Genomic DNA, 16209 nt, shown 5'->3' with positions numbered 1-16209 from the left:
TACAATTAGAAGAAACCCCTCTGGCAACAAACACCATTTGAAGCGGAGATGTCAATAGGTCAGTGCTGCCGCGGAGTCCAGCGGGGCAGCCAGACGCCACCAGAGTAACCTTAGTTTACCTGGACTTGGGGAGAGGTTGAGAGTAGCAGCACCGCAGTTTACAGCTGTGAATAAGACGTGTACCCCCAAGCCCCTAACAGACACGTAAAGACCAAACAAGCAGTCGAACACTTAATACATTCTCTAAATCGTTTATGAAAATACACAGGCTGATCAATGCCCTGCTTAAAGGCTAGCCACGATCAGCCTATGTGCCAGGGCTTTGGTCTTCTACAAAGATAGTTGAGGTGTTACCGGTGTGGTAGCAGTAAACATTTGGCAAATGACTGGAAGTGCCCAGCGAGAAACAACAAATGTACTCAATGTGGGATCATTGGTCATTTTCAGAAAGCATGCAAAAGGAGAATGAAAGAACAAGTACAATTTGTAGAGGACGAGAACGAGGAAGAAATTGAGCATGACTCTTCGGATGATTCGGAGTACAACTTATGTGTACTAAATGTGATTGAGGCAACGGTTGAAGAGAATGAAGAGAAGAACAAGAAAGAGAAACCCATGTGCTTAGTGGATATTGGAGGTGTAAATATAGATATAGTAGCTGACTCTGGTTCACCATGCACTATAGTCAACCGTGATGTTTGGAGTGAGAAATTTAGAAGCAAGGTAGGAAGACAATTAGAAAGACCTGACATAACACTTAAAACATTCACGGGAGAACCGATTGAACTTATGGGTTTCAAAGAACTGACATTTGCATTTAAGGAAAGAAAAACCCGAAGCAAGTTATATGTTGCTGTTATTGGCCCTTCGGTGCTTGGTTGGAAGGACCAGGGAAAACTTGGAATAACTCTGAACCCGAACAGTGTTGAACAGGTCCTAGTTACACAACATGAGGTATTTCCGGAATGGGGGAACAAATCACAAAAAGTTGTTAATGGTAGAATAGGTAAACTCAAGGGATTCCAACAAGTAATGAAACTAAAAGAAGATGCAGTGCCCTGCCTGCATAAGGTAAGACAAATACCGTTGTCATTAAAGGATGGGGTGAGGAAATGCATAAATTCAGGCAAATCAAAAACGACCCTTAGACCTCCTCTCCAACCAGAGAAGTGTCCGGACAGGGCATGGGAGAGAGTGGGCATTGACATACTCGGTCCTGTAAGATGGAAAGAGGAACATGCACACGTTATGGTCTTAGTAGATCACCTTTCAAAATGGCCGGAGATTAAGATTTGTAGGAAGGTCGATGCAACTGACATTATAACATTTATGGACAAAATATTTACTAGAGAGGGATTACCTAAAACAATTGTCAGCGGTAATGGGAGTCAGTTCACTTCTGAGATCTTCAAAAAGTTTGTAGACAGGAATGGCATCAAACACAAAATTAATTCGGTTTACAACCCTGCGGGCAATTGTGCAGTAGAGAGATTGAATAAGGTCATAAGAGACATCATCCAGGTGGCCAACAATAATGGAAAGTGTTGGAGGAAAGAACTAAACAAAATGGTCTGGGGGTACAGGATTACACCTGCAGAGAAAACCTTGGTGAGTCCTTTTGAGATTATGAGAGGCAGAACTCCCGTATCAAATGACAATATCAGCTGGCTCAAAAGAGCAAGGGAATCGGAGTGGTCTGTAGAAGGAGTCAGAAAGAGAATACAGGAGGAAAAAGATCTTGGCAAAGGAAAATTAGACAAAAAGTATAAGTGCAAAGTTATCAAAGTACAAGTAGGTGACGAGGTGAGACTGAAAAGGAGTGGTAATGTTGTAAAAGAACAAAGGAGATTTACAAATCCACAAAAGGTGGAAAAGGGGCATTGCAACTCTACACCCCTGAGTGATAGAAGAGTATGGCACGCATCGGCAATGTCTGTCTGTAAGAGGACAGATGGTGTTCAAAAGGACAAAACTGGACAAGAACGAAAGGTAGCGGATGAGGAAAGGGATGTGCCATACAAGCAGGTTTGGATACAACATGCTTCATCTGATTCTGAGGGTGATTTTGCCGGCATGTTACCACAAACTATTGGAGGAAACAAAGGAGGTTGTGATGGTGGTGAGAATATCGAAACCATTGGGGGGATGAGAGAACCTAGCACAAGCATTCCCGAGGCATCTCCTAGTAAGGCCAGTGATCAGGTGTCGGTGGAAGACCAAGAGGTTTCAGGGCCTAGAGGAGAAGTCAGTTTTCTTGATACGGGTGCCACAAGTAGTTCCGTGGATTCAAGTGACAGACAAGAACTGAGTCATGAATTGGTGCCAGAGAATAACACTGGGAACGAAGTGACCATCTCCAGCAGATGCTGTTGCAGTGTAGTTAGACCATGCAAATATAATGACTATATTGTGAATGTTTAACTAGACATGGCTTTTGCCTGTTTTCCTTTCTTTCTTACCTTCTTCCTTTAAGTTTTCCATTCATATGGGAAGGAGATGTGTTGTGTTGTGTACCTACCTTTTCCCTTAGCCTATTGCTTCTCACCGCGCGCCCCTCCCTCCTGCGCGCGACAGTTAGCAGCTGGAATGTTGACAGCTGACATTCCTTGTTGACAGTTTAGAACGTTGGTGTTACCCTGAGGAACTCAGTATGCCCCGTGCCTCCGGTTGAGTGTGTCGTCCTGTAGAGAAATAAACTACTTAAAAGCAAACCTTCTGACGCCTCATCTTTACACCCCGCCACTTCCTAAGTGAGACAAATTAGCACACTTTTGCCTGGCCTTGTTCGAACCCATAAGTGAACGAGGCTGCAGCACCTCAAAACATGAGTAGTGTCGCATTGTCTTCCGTGTGCTTACTTACTTTCAACGATGGCGCGCGTAGCCCTTTCATACCTGTAACATTTGGCCACCGGACGCAGGGGGAGCGGACGAGCACACGACTGCCTTTCTCCGAGGCAGAGCAGAAATGCCTCGGAGAAAGGCAGCGGCATTTTCGTATTCGGGGGCGTGTTTTGCTGTGTTTTGCTGTTGTCTCCTCCTTGAGACTTCTTGCAAAAAAACACGCCCCCCGATCCGAAAAGGACGGGGCCTAATCTGAATGACTGACCTCTTCTCCAATGGCTGGCCAGCATTCAAGAGGCCAGCCAATGGAGAACAGGGGAGAAGAGGGGCGGGTTCAAGCCCCTCTTCTCCAATTCATTAATTCTCGGAGCGAGACTGCGCAAGCGCAGCCTTCGCAGCCGAGACCTAAAAAAGGAAGACCATCTTAGATCAGTGGAAGGTATTTTGTGAAACACACGAGAAGGAGACTGAGATAAGGCCCCAGTTCTCTCCTTCAGCTCCTCCACCCCCGTGCCGAGAGGCACAAGCAAGTTTAAACATTGCAAAGGTTCAGGGCATGTATACAATACAGGCTAATACATCAAACACACCTCCCACCTCCTCAGATCAGCCTGCTGTAGGATATTCAGATCCTGAGTGTAGCCCACCATCAGAATCATCTTCCAAGCACAGTGATTATGTTCGGCTAACGCCACGCCCAAGAATGGCTAGCACACCTCGGGAGATGTCAGGGGGGAGACAACAATAAATATGTAGGAACAGTGGATGCTACCTTTACATTTCAGTTAGAAGATGAAACTGCACTTACCGAGAAAGATAAAAGTTAAGCTCAGCACCCAAAATCAGATTCAAAGGAAACACAGAGAGGAGGTGTTACTAGGAAAACAGTCAGCGGTCCAAGGAATTCAAGCCCCGAGAGTGAGAGGAGGACAGGAAAGTTAGCCTTTACACCAAAAATACCTCCTGCAGAACGCTGTAGGCTGATAAAGGAAGGTGGCGATAACATGTGGGTCAAGATAAGGGAAGATGGACACAAGAACAACCTGGGAAAAAGAGGAGGTGCCCTTGTGGCATCGGAGGACACTAGACAGATCACAAATGATGGAACACCAAAGCTCGGAGGACTTCCTCCGTGCACATAACCTCTTAGGTGAAGAACACATGAGGTCAGACAGATCTTCGTAGGATCAGATGGGGCATTAGATTATGTTACAGAGCATGTTAAAAGAATGTCCATCATTAACGACAATGATAAAGAGCAGTCCCAATTTGCCTGTGAGGGGGGAGATACCAACAGGGGTGCTGAGGCATTACAGAGGAGACAGCGAGAGTTAAACAGATTGAGATTTGATGGAACGCATGCACGCCCTTATGAGAAGCAGGGGACATTTAACATGACAGGAAGAATGACATTGAGAAAAGACACAGCACGCCTACTCCCAGTGCGCCCAGACAGTGACCTGACACCCAATGAAATAGTGGCCCAACACGAACAGAGTTGGTACAATGTTGTCCCTTTTACTGACAATCTAGCAGGTTGGACAGAGGAACTAGCACCACAAAGGACACCATGGCCACGAGATGGTTCTTTTGAGTCACGAGACATGGCAAATGCGGAGATGTGCATCCTTCACGGAATAGGGGATCCTGAGTGGGATTATCCTTATATGAAGGAAAGCCTGAGAATATGGCAAAGATATGCCAGACAGTATGACTCAAGCCACCCTACTGGGCATAGGGACACGGTCCTGTCACAACTGCCCTTAATATTTAAAGGTTTAGGGTCGCCCCAATACATACCATGGCCCCAGATGGGTAAAGAAAATCTTAAAAAACAGCTGCCACCGCTTGCTGAAGGGGCTGGTAAGTGGATAGCTGCTTTTGAAAAACACACAGCAGGGATACCCCTTGCAATAGGCGACATCAAAGTTTATTAAGCTCCCTTATAGGAGATGAAACAGATACACTGTTCATAAAAGCAGGAGTAAAGGACGTGACATTGACTAATTCAAAATTTGATGGGGCACACTTCAACAAAGTAAGGGGTATTGTTTGGACACAACTAAGACGAATGTACCCAGATAGGCCAGACATTGGATCTCTCATGGCACAGACAATGCAGCCAGGTGAAGACCCAGCACAATTCCTAAGCAGAATGAAAGATAAATGGACACAGGAGGTAGGAGAGAGATGGGATGTGACTGAACAAAAAGCAATACTATTCTATAACATAGTAAAGAAGGGATTACCGGCTGAAGTGCAGGACAAACTAGACAACATAGTAGCCTTAGAAGCTAAACCATGGACTGAGATACAGGCTCACATAATACATTATTGTAAAAGGAGACAGGACAAGGAAAAGAGTGAGAAAGATAAAATTGAGAAAGCAGCAGCTAAATTAGTGCAACAGAAACTAGCAAAGAGGACAGAGGGAGGAACTGCCACTGCGGCTACCCAGATGGCCGCAGTATCTTTGGGCGTGCCACCTGTAAACACCACTTCACAACCCAACAATATGCCCCCAGATTTGATAGCAGGAATGGGCAAAGAGGGCGAAGAAGGTTTGGGGCAAATAGGCAAAACGCATTCAGGGGCGGGCAAACATGCCACTACTGTAACATGCCAGGACATTTCATTAGAGAATGTAGGATCGAAAAGAACAACGAACAGGCAGGGGTTATATATGGCCAACAAATGGTACCACCTGGTCGCACTGTGGCACAGCCTGTCATGAGCCCCCAAGTGATTTATCTTCCACAGCCCCAAATGCAGCCTCAACAACAGTTCCAGCCACAACAGGTGCAACAACACGTGCCCCAAATGCAGTATGGGCAGCAACAGGCAGTGCAGCCCACTGTACAACACCAGACCTTACAAGGTGGGGTAACGGTCAGAGGAGGAAACACCTTTCAGCAAAATTATGTGGGAGGATATGCTCATTGAAGGTGCCCACGGAGTAGTCTCATGTGTCCAGTACTATCGATAACTCACAGGCCAGACAAGGAACCCACTGTGACGGTAGCCATAAATGAAAGGGAATACAGCTTTCTCATCGATACTGGGGCCACTAGGTCCAGTATCCGTGAGAGAGGACTCCCGCTGTTAAATTCATCAATGGACACACAGGGGTTCTCCGAGGAAGTGATGAGGGTTCCATTCACCAAACCTGTGGATATGGAGATAGGGGGGGGTACGTTAACAGCAGTCTCTTATTCTCCCCACGGCCCCAGCAAACTTGTTAGGACGTGATCTTATGGCAAAATTAAACATGTCCATCCACTTCGAGGAGGATGGGACAATGGTTTGCTCAACGCCAGGAATGTCTCGCACACGTATCATGACAATGGTCACTCACCACCCAGACGGTGACTGAACCAGAGCTAGGCCTATAGCCATCCCAGCCTTTACTAGAGCAGTGTATACTATCATAGCAGAACACCAGAATTAAAAGGAAAGCTAGTTGAATTGCCAAGGAACTTTCTGTTCCGCCACCAGAGCCCCTGGTCAGAAAAGCTGAATTCTGGAGTGTCAGGTAAAGATCTCTTACTGGAGCTGGAAGCTGTGGAGATATCCTTCACCTGGGATATGGTGATGGCCAGTGATTATACCTGTACGATGTGGGCCTGTGTCATCTTTCATGACCCCAATATAAAAATAAAAGATATATCAGATGACCAGTTGTTTGCCGATGACCCCACAAGATCAGCGTTAGTTTTTCAAGACAGTATTCCACTGCGTACTACGCTGGAAACAAGGTCTGCAATACCAAAGATTGTTTCTGATCCTAGTAAGGGCAATGACCTTGCGCAGGTACCCTCTGATTTGTGGACCAAAGGCCCCCACGATGTGGGCCTCGTCCGCACAGCAGTCCCATTCAGAATGACCTTGAAGGAAGGAGCAATACTACCAAGGGTAAGGCAATACCCTCTATCCAAAGAAGCAGAGGAGGGCATCGCCCCAGTTATACAGGCATTGGTAGAGCAGGGAGTCATATACCCAGGTATATCCCCATGCAACACCCCAATTTACCCTGTCAGGAAGGCCAAGGGTAATTCATGGCACATGATTCAAGACCTGCGCCCCCTTAATGACATAGTGATACCAGAATTCCCTGTAGTACCTGACCCTTCCGTTATCCTGACTAACATACCCAAAGATGCTAAATACTTCTCAGTCATAGACATGAAAAATGCATTCTTTAGCATTCCACTACACCCAGATAGTCATTACTTGACTGCATTCTCATTTCGTGGCTCCCAGTACTTCCATTCTCGTCTACCTCAGGGGTACTGTGAGCCCCCTAGTGTCTTCAACAGAGCAGTCAAGAATGACTTCGCTAATTTTCAAAGTGACAGTACAATACTGCAGTATGTCGATGACTTACTAATTTGTAGTGCCACAGAAGAACAGTGCAAAAAAGACACTGTGTCTCTGCTTTTCACCCTTGCCCAACGAGGCTACAAAGTAGACGGAGACAAATTACAATATTGCCAGGAAGAAGTCCACTATCAGCCTCGAGGTCGCCGAGTTACACCTGAAAGAGCAGCATCAATTAGACAGATGACTGACCCTGACACAGTGAAGGGAATGCAAAAATTCTAGGGCCTTGACAATGGGTTTTTGACTATAGCACCCCGATAGCCCCTTTGCTCACAGTTATCAAACAGGCAAAGACACAGCAAGACAGAATAACATGGACTGCTGAAATGCGAGAAACATTTCACAAACTAAAGACAGAGATAACAAATGCACCAGTGTTAGGAACACCAGACTACACTAAAGAGTTTTTCCTTTTTTGCCACTGCAATGGCCAGGTGATGACGGCTGTACTCACCCAAAAGTACCCTTTAGGCCACAAACCAATTGCATACTTTAGTGGCCTACTTGATCCTGTTATGAAAGGCCATTACCCCTGCGAGCAAGCTTTGGCAACAGCAGCCTTGGCAGTTGAGAAAAGTGCCCCCATTGTAATGGGTTCACCTCTGACGCTGTATGCAGAACATGCAGTGTTTGCAACAATTCAGAAGGCTAAGACGAAACTAACAACACAGAGAGTATCAGGTTATGAGATAATTTTATCACTACCATCTCTCAAGCTAGTCAAGTGTCATACAGTCAACCCTGCTACTTTCTTTGCACCCCCAATTGAAGGTGCAGATAGTGAACCCCCATGACTGTGCAACATATACTCCAGATGAGTGTAGCCAAGCAAGAGAAGACCCCATTCCAGGGAGCCAAGTAAGCAGCCAAACTCCCTCTAAACAATGTACCTGCCACAATTCTATTAACGACTGACACAGCAGCTAGCGACACAGATGCATCTTATGATCCCAAGGACCCTTCTAGGCATTATACAGAAACAGCTCACCTACATCTAAGAGAGATACAGGAAAATGCTCCAGACCATGAAAAGCAGTTGTGGGAATCTAGGGGATGCACACAGACAGGTACAAATTTAATATCCAGACAGATATCCACAGGGAAGCCTGTCATGCCCCAAGCACTACTACTTATAGCCTTGAACCAGCTACATTTTCCATCACACACTGCCAGAGACAACATGTCCCACCAGATACGCCAGGATTGGTTTGTTCCCAACTTACATGAGATGATCACAATGTACCTATACACATGCACCGTGTGTCAGCAGTATTCCCCAAATCCCACCTTCAAGGTAATAGCTTCTACAATACCCTGACCACAAGGACCCTTCAAGGAGTTGCAAATTGATTATGTTGATCTGATTGACAGATGCAACCGTATCTCATAGTTGTAGTCTGTCCATTTTCAAGGTGGATCGAAGCAGGCCCTTGTGTGCACTGTGATGCCAAGTCTGCTGCGACTTTTCTGATCCGTGAGGTTATTCCGAGATGGGGAATTCCCGAAGGGATCAGATCCGACAATGGTACACACTTTGTGAATAACATCTCTTCCCATCTTACCACCTTGCTAGGAATTACACACTGGCTTTCATCAGCTTATCACCCTCAAAGTAATGGTATTGTGGAGCGCCTTAATGGCCTCCTCAAAAACAAATTGAGTAAACTGTGTGTCACCTTGAAAAAGAACTGGTTGTACTGTCTCCCATTAGCATTATTTGCTCTCAGAAATACCCCAGGGTCAGATCACCATTTGACCCCACACCAAATAGTGACTGGGAGGCTTATGAGTACATTTGTGCCCCCAACTAGACAAAAGTTGCAAACTGAAAGTGCACCTGAAGTTGTTCAAACTGAAATGTCTGACTATATTGCACAGCTAACAAAAGCCGCAAAGTTCATCTCTAAACAGGTCACCCAAGCAGCAGAAAAGCGCGCCAACGCACTTCCAGCAGATGACCAAAGACCACCTTTGCCAGTTGGAACTTTAGTGTACACAAAGAATTTTATCCGTACCTGGAAGGACGGCAAATTCAATGGACCCTTCCCAGTAACTCACAGCACAGCTACTGCGGTGAAAGTTCAAGGACATAAGCCATGGTACCATCTGAAGGGCATCCGCATGGTACCGACCTTGCCATTTATCCTTTCGGACACCGAGCAGGAAAAGGAGGGGGGAGAGCAGGAGAAGCAACCAGAGTAAAGCCTCCTTCCAAATCTTCAGCTTCAACAGACACTTATTTTAAGATATGTACTTTTCTTTTATTTTTCCTCCTCGGTGTGTTAATATTGATTATGATAGCAGCAGTCTATTGCGATTTTTTCTCTACATTAGATATCATGCGCATGCGTAGAAGTGTAGAAAATTATACTGATCATCACCCTCTCCACAATGCTCTGCTTGAAAATAGTTGGTACCAGCACATGCATAGTATAGGCCAATCTACAACTAATACCAGTTGTTATGTATGCTTCCTTATTCCCCATGCCACTGCGGTAGATAGATTGCATCACCCCAAGGAGGTACCCCCGAATGTTTCACACTGTCTTTTGCACCTCTTTTTATGTGGAATAAAAGCACAGCTACAACCAATGCATGTTAGTCCGGCAACGTCTCGAGTCAATACAACCTTATTTGACACCACCCCTGGGATCCTACAAATTCTGACAGAAAATGAAGACATAGTGAAGGAAGTATCAATAATGAAGAAAGCAGGGCAGAAAAGAAACTATGCAGTTTGGGAAAAATTGATATTACAGCGGGGCTTTTTAGGAAAGTCTAATCCATCATCTGAATGTAGTAACTATTCAGCCAAACCTCTGCCCCCTGACTGCGCAGCTAGGCCAGTACTCAATGTTACAGGATCAGTATTTGTCAATGATAAATGGCACACTGGTGCCACATTCGTATGTAGAGCTATATCATTGTGGAATGGCACGAAAACAAATAACCCTTTAAGATTTGATAAGGTAGTAGGACAATGTCAGCAAATATGGGATGCAAACATACAGATATATACCTGGACAGGAACTAACACACAACCTAGGGTAGCAATAAAATTAACAGTTTTCTCTTTGTTTTAGAGGAAATGGGACAGTAAAGGTGGGAAGAAACCTCAACTGAAATACCACCCTGGACAACGCCGACAAGCAGGGGGGCACCGCCAGCCTGAAGGACCACTTTTGGCAATGTGGGGCCCGGTTCCACCTACAGCTACCCCCGAACTGGAGTGGTCTCTGCGCCCTTGTGACACTGCACACCCCTTCCCTGGTGATACCAGGAGTGGATATTAAGACATTGCATGACCATCCCATGAGCCGTCCAACGACACTGCTGCATCACCGCATGAAGAAACGAAATGCTGAGTACTTTGGCGCCACAACCTGGAAAGATGTTCCGCAAGAATACAGACTTTTTAATGATGCCCAGCTATTCTTTGGCAGCATTATACCATTGTTTCAAGCAACTGCCCGCTGGCTCCAGATCACAAGATGGGAGCTAATGAAGGCCATAAATGCCACAGAAGATGGCTTCAATGCCATAAAGGAAGAACTACGTGCCCTTAGATTAATGGTGATGCAGCATAGATACATTCTGGATTTAATGACGGCCATGGATGGGGGTGTGTGCAAGAAGATTGGCTCCGCCTGCTGCACGTATGTGCCAGCCAATGATGCAGACAACGGGACATTGACCAGGGCCATTCGGACATTGCATGATCTCCACAAGAAGATGGTCGAAGAGGGGGTGCTCCGTATGAGTGGTTCAAGGGCTGGTTCGATTGGATGTCGGGGTTGTTCAAGGCCTTGTTGCCTTTAATTGTTGTATTGCTTTTGATGTGCCTTGTATTTCAGGTGATACTAGCTTGTTGCAAAAAGATGACAGCTAGTGCGGGAGGAGCATTTTTGGTCAGGAAAAGCCCCACAGATGTCATAGAACAGAGTGTTATATATGAGATTTCCTTTGAGGATGGGAGATTAGGAGAACAAGTAGTTGAAGAATCAACTAGAGGGGGGAATGATATAGGGATAAATAGGATACATTTTGTGCAAACACACACAGAGTTAAGGCCTGGAACTTCTATGCAGAAGTTCCAAGTTAAAAGCAGCTTTAGGCCTCAGTAGAAATACAGGCCCAGGCCTCTGCACGAGAAATAGGTCAGAAAATGCATGTTACAGGGACAATGAGTGTAGCTGAACTTATTAGGTCACACAATTTGTTGAAAGGTCAGGAAATGGCCTGCAGTCACAAAGATAAGCCACTGCATGAAGCGTAGATCATATCTTCTTCCAGACTCGGGAAGCCAGTAGCGTTTTAAATGTTAGAACTACAAAAACCACAAACCACAATCCCATCTGCTAGAGAGACCGAGCTGGAAGGTGTCAATCATGTCTTTTGCAACCATGTTCCTAATGCATGCACACATAGATTATTGACGCACATAGGATGGATTGGCCCAGGTGCAAGTTTTGCCCCTGCTCATAAGTCGCTTCAGTTGAAAACCACATGTCACACTTACACGATGCTAGGCATGATGGATGAAACCACAGGTCAGAGGTCAGATAAGCATGGCCAAAAAGCGTTAGGCAAAAATATAACCACTTGCTTCACAGGAAAACATGTGTGTGTAAAATGTTGCTAATAACTATGAGAACAGGAAAACCATCGAGGAGGTTTCCGCCAATATGAGATGCGAGGGCTATGTAGCCCATATCTATATGTGTTTTGTTGTCAGGAAATTCTTGTAACTGCTGATTTTAATCTACTCATTTGTGACGTCAATTCTATGCTTGTAACTTTTTTCTCTTGTGGTTTTAGAGTATACAAGCCACTGCTTTTGAACTGTTCAATGGACATCAGATTCCAGTCTCAGCTGAGCCTGGCTGAACTCCCCAGCTGATTAATGCATTAAACGATATTGTATTGTCAACCTGCTCCTGTGTTATTCTTACAGAGATCTTTTCCCTTCAACACTACCTGCTACGTTTCATAAAGGTACACCTATAAATGCATTTTATGATCATTCGCAGACTAAGAATGAACAATAAACAGTCTTCGCAGCTGTAAAACGTAGTGCCTAGGTCGCTGCAGGGGGTTGAAGGCTCTGGGTTTTTAGCTAGTTTCATTAAATAATTTGTGTTTATAAGGTTTTTGAAATTTCAAGCGAAAGCGCCTTTTTGATCGGTTTAACCAGTGCAGGTAGTGTTTGAGAACGGTTGTCTTTAACACCTCAGGCACACTGCAAGGCTGACTCCTGGGTCTCTTGCCAGCCGCAGTCAGAATCACGGGCTGGTCCACAGCAAATTGCAATAATCAAGTCAGGAGAGGGCGAAGGCTTAGACCACTGTTTAGAAGTGATAACTACGACTAGGGGTTTTAGCTTGCGCCACAATTTTTAAGAAAACGGCGCTCCTTAATTTAAAGGAAAATTACTTTTTTTTTTTGCATTTCTATATAGCGCAAACTCGACCCGAAGATATTGGAGCGCCTTACATGAGCACCAGTTACGTTACACAAGGACACATTCATTAGGTCTCGCAGACCTGCGTTGTAGCGCGCATGCGCTGCTCGCTCTGCGAGGCTTTTTGTAATCGGGATATTTCAGAAGTGGAGTTGAAGCCAAGTCCATCATTTTAATTAACTGGCATCATCGTTTATGCTAAACGCTGGGTCGTGATTGAGAATGAGACTTTTTTGTTACCGCCCTGTCTCCTTCTTGGACGGCCCACCTGGACTGGATTTTGTACTTGCGGCGTTATACTTTCCCCTTTAACTAAGGGGTAAGCACTATTTGTTTTCATTTGCGTAATGGCAACAGCTTGTTTCAGTCGCCTTTGGCAAGGGCGGTGTTTATTTTTGCATCGCCCTTTCACTTAAAGTGAAAGCGCGATGCAAATATAAACAAGCGGCTGTCTTTGCACAATGGCAAGAGCTTGTTATTTTAATGTCTCCTCTTTTTCGCTGGGACTCTGGCAGGGCACGCAGACACGCTTTAATCCCGCTGAGGCCAAACCCACCGCCAACCCCTAGCAGAAGGAAGCCCGGCACGCCCCGCCCTCGCACATGGCTCTGCACTCGTGGATCTCCGAGCTGAGGCTGCGGGGCATGCTGCACCTGCTCTGAAGCTGGCTTAGAGCACACTCGGACACCGACCGAAAGGAGCTGCTGTCGTGAAAACCATCTGCGTAATGGCCTCCCTAGTGGCAGTGTCCAGCCTCCTCCCCGCCCTGCTGAGCTGTCTGGGACCCTGCGCTGAAGCGAGTGACGGTAAGAGCAAGTGTGTCCTGGGGAGATGCACAGGGGGCATGAACAGTGAATCCCCATCTGCTGCTCACTACACAACCCGGCGCGTGATGTCTCACGGAAATGTTTGGTGCCAGTGATTTAGCGTGAAGCACTTTTGATAGTTTTCAACATGTTGCATGCGCTGCTTTCACACTCTATCAGCCCATTTTGTTGCCCATCCAACCCATCTCCCTCTCACCTCCTGCCGCCACACACCAACCCCCCACCCCCTTCCCCCAGCAAACAACATGGCTTCGTGTGAACTGGGTTGGGGAATTCAGAAACCAGTCACTGCTGTATTTAGGCAGGGACTGAGCTGCAAACACAATAGGGGCACATTGCTGCCCCAGCAGCAGCGAGGGCGCCACATATCTTTCTGGCCAGGGCGCTATCCCAGCAAGGGCTGGGCCTGCATCCTTGTGATTACAGGGGCCCACTGAGGTGAGCCAGTGCGAGTTTCTCTCAAAGCCTGAAAGTCAGGCAAAAAGGTGTTCAGAACACATGGACATCCCATTCATGGCCTCTCTGTAGTGTGCCCAAAGCAATGCCAGTTGCACTTGTGATTATCTGCAAACTTGTGGGTAGGGTGGCACTCGTTGGAAAGTGTAGTTCACATGTTTAAGCCACGCCCTTAATTATACAGACCATGCCCTTTTTAGCCCCCACTCCACCCTTACTTTTTGGTGGGACAGTGATATAGTTGGTAAAGAATGATTTCCGCACAGAAAGATAGATTTTGTGATCAGAATATCATTGTGTTGGCAAGACAACAAGAGATGTAGTCTGATAGGTAAACTCATAGTTGTCCTAAAACAACCTCCAAGCAGAGATTAAATGACGTAAGAGTTATCAACATGAAGTGTACATTCAGCGTAGAGAGTGTGTGCACTGATATACAGTAAGAGAGGGCATTAGCTGTAAAGAATTGTGAGTAAGGTGACAACAATTTACATGAGAATGCAGAGATAAGATTATAGCTCAGCTCGGACGGAGAATAGATTGAGATGAGGAAAAAGGGGTAAGATTTCAGGACAGACAATGAATTGAACAAGAAAATCAGGAGATAGACTGACATAGATGGCTGATCAGAAGGTGGTGCTTTAATAAAAGCTTGTAAAGTGGCCGGTGTGGAGCCAGCCATAATTGTTTGTAGAGCGTTCCATATCAGAGGCATTTTTAGAGAAGGTTCTGGTGTAAGTGGGTGTGCGTGTTTTCATTTAACCGGGGTACATTTACTGTGGAGTTCCCTCTTCTTCTAGGGTTCATGAGACTGCCAGCTTCGTTTGGTTTTAGCACGTCGTGTGGTCACTTTAAATTTAATACACGAGTGTACCAGGGATTGGTTTTACATTTGTAGGCTCATCTTTGGTAATGGAAGCCCTGAATTGTCTCAGGAGTTTTAGTTGGTGGGAGGCATGTCTGGAAAGAATTTTAAAATAAGAATCCAGTTTGAGGGATGTCTAATACAAAACAAGATGGCGGTGTAGAAAAAGTGGGTGGCATTAAAAGCTCAAACAATCAGCACTGATGACACGTTCAGATTAATTTCATACAGGGAAGTGTGCACTAGCCAAAGATGTAACTGACTCGGACCATTCTCCCATCATTTTTCTGGCTTAGAAGCGTTCTTCCTTTCTGGGAGCAAGGCAGACCTCCAGCGTATACTTTTGTTAATGCTCCATCCACTACTTCCATTTAAATTTGCCCACAATTGTTTTCAAAGGGAATTTTTGCACATTTTCTGCTGAAATTCCTAATGCCCGATACCCTGAATGTATTTTTGTTGGTTTGGAGGTTGGTATTGTGAATGTTTTTTATGTTGCTTGCTTGATTTTCAAGTTATCTAATTATTGCTAAACTATTTTACTCCTGTTTCCCTCAAGTCACGCCTGTTGCTTGAATCACAGCTAATAAATGTAAGCTCAAGATTCGCCAGACAACTAATATTTATTTTTCCACTAAATAGTTTTGCTGTGTGAAAGCTCGACTATAGCTCACATCGAAGTTAAGGCTGCTCTCCTGCAGTTAACAATGTGTGTTTTTCACACTCGCTATTGGTCTTATATACACCTCAACCAACCATGAAATAAAGGTAAAATTAAGGATGATCCATGAGAAAAAAGAAAACCACATCATAAATATCATATCAGATTAGGCGCACAATAAATATGCCATAAAATGTGCAGCGTTTATTCACTTGAAACCCATTTCCACAGATCTTCAGCGCAGTCATGGCCTCAAATGAAAGACAAACACTGGGCTGATTGAATTAACTCATTTCCCCTCATTAGCCACACAGTTAATTATCGAGCTGGGTGGGTACCTTCGAGTTTGATTACTATGAACACAAGCATTTGAAATGCAGGAGGTCTCGCATTTGCAAACTTTTAAGCGATTGCCATTGGAAAGGACAATGCCTTTTATTTATCTGTTTTAAAAACCAACATAGATAAAAGGCATTGTAATTTAGAATGCCAGTAGCTCAAACACTCGCAAATGTGAGACCTATTGCATTGCAAATGCTTGTTTTTTGGTAGACACAGGGAGACAAAATGATTTGCCCATTATCACAGGATACTGAGCCGACGCCGAGGGTCGAGCCCGTTTCCCCAGCTCCAAAGTCGGCAGCTCTGGCCATAAGGCTACATCCTCTCTCCTTGAAAAGTAAAGACGACACCACAATCAAGTAGTCTACTTTTCT

The 16209-nt window shown here is 45.3% G+C and overlaps 1 protein-coding gene and 2 pseudogenes across 32 annotated transcripts in view; 2 read left to right on the top strand and 1 right to left on the bottom strand.

Moving 5' to 3' along the window:
• The window catches only part of ANK3 (ankyrin 3), a 1906984-nt gene that overhangs the window by 42453 nt on the left and 1848322 nt on the right, over window positions 1-16209 (bottom strand). The gene's annotated exons all lie outside the window — the stretch shown is intronic.
• Window positions 466-5786, top strand: LOC146868031 (uncharacterized; annotated as a pseudogene).
• On the top strand, window positions 10536-11422 carry LOC146868030 (uncharacterized; annotated as a pseudogene).

This window comes from Triturus cristatus, chromosome 1_2 (assembly GCF_964204655.1).
Source record: "Triturus cristatus chromosome 1_2, aTriCri1.1, whole genome shotgun sequence".
Classification (NCBI taxonomy): Eukaryota; Metazoa; Chordata; class Amphibia; order Caudata; family Salamandridae; genus Triturus; species Triturus cristatus.
The sequence above is the reverse complement of the archived record's forward strand: the minus strand, read 5'-3'. Positions and strand labels throughout refer to the sequence as shown.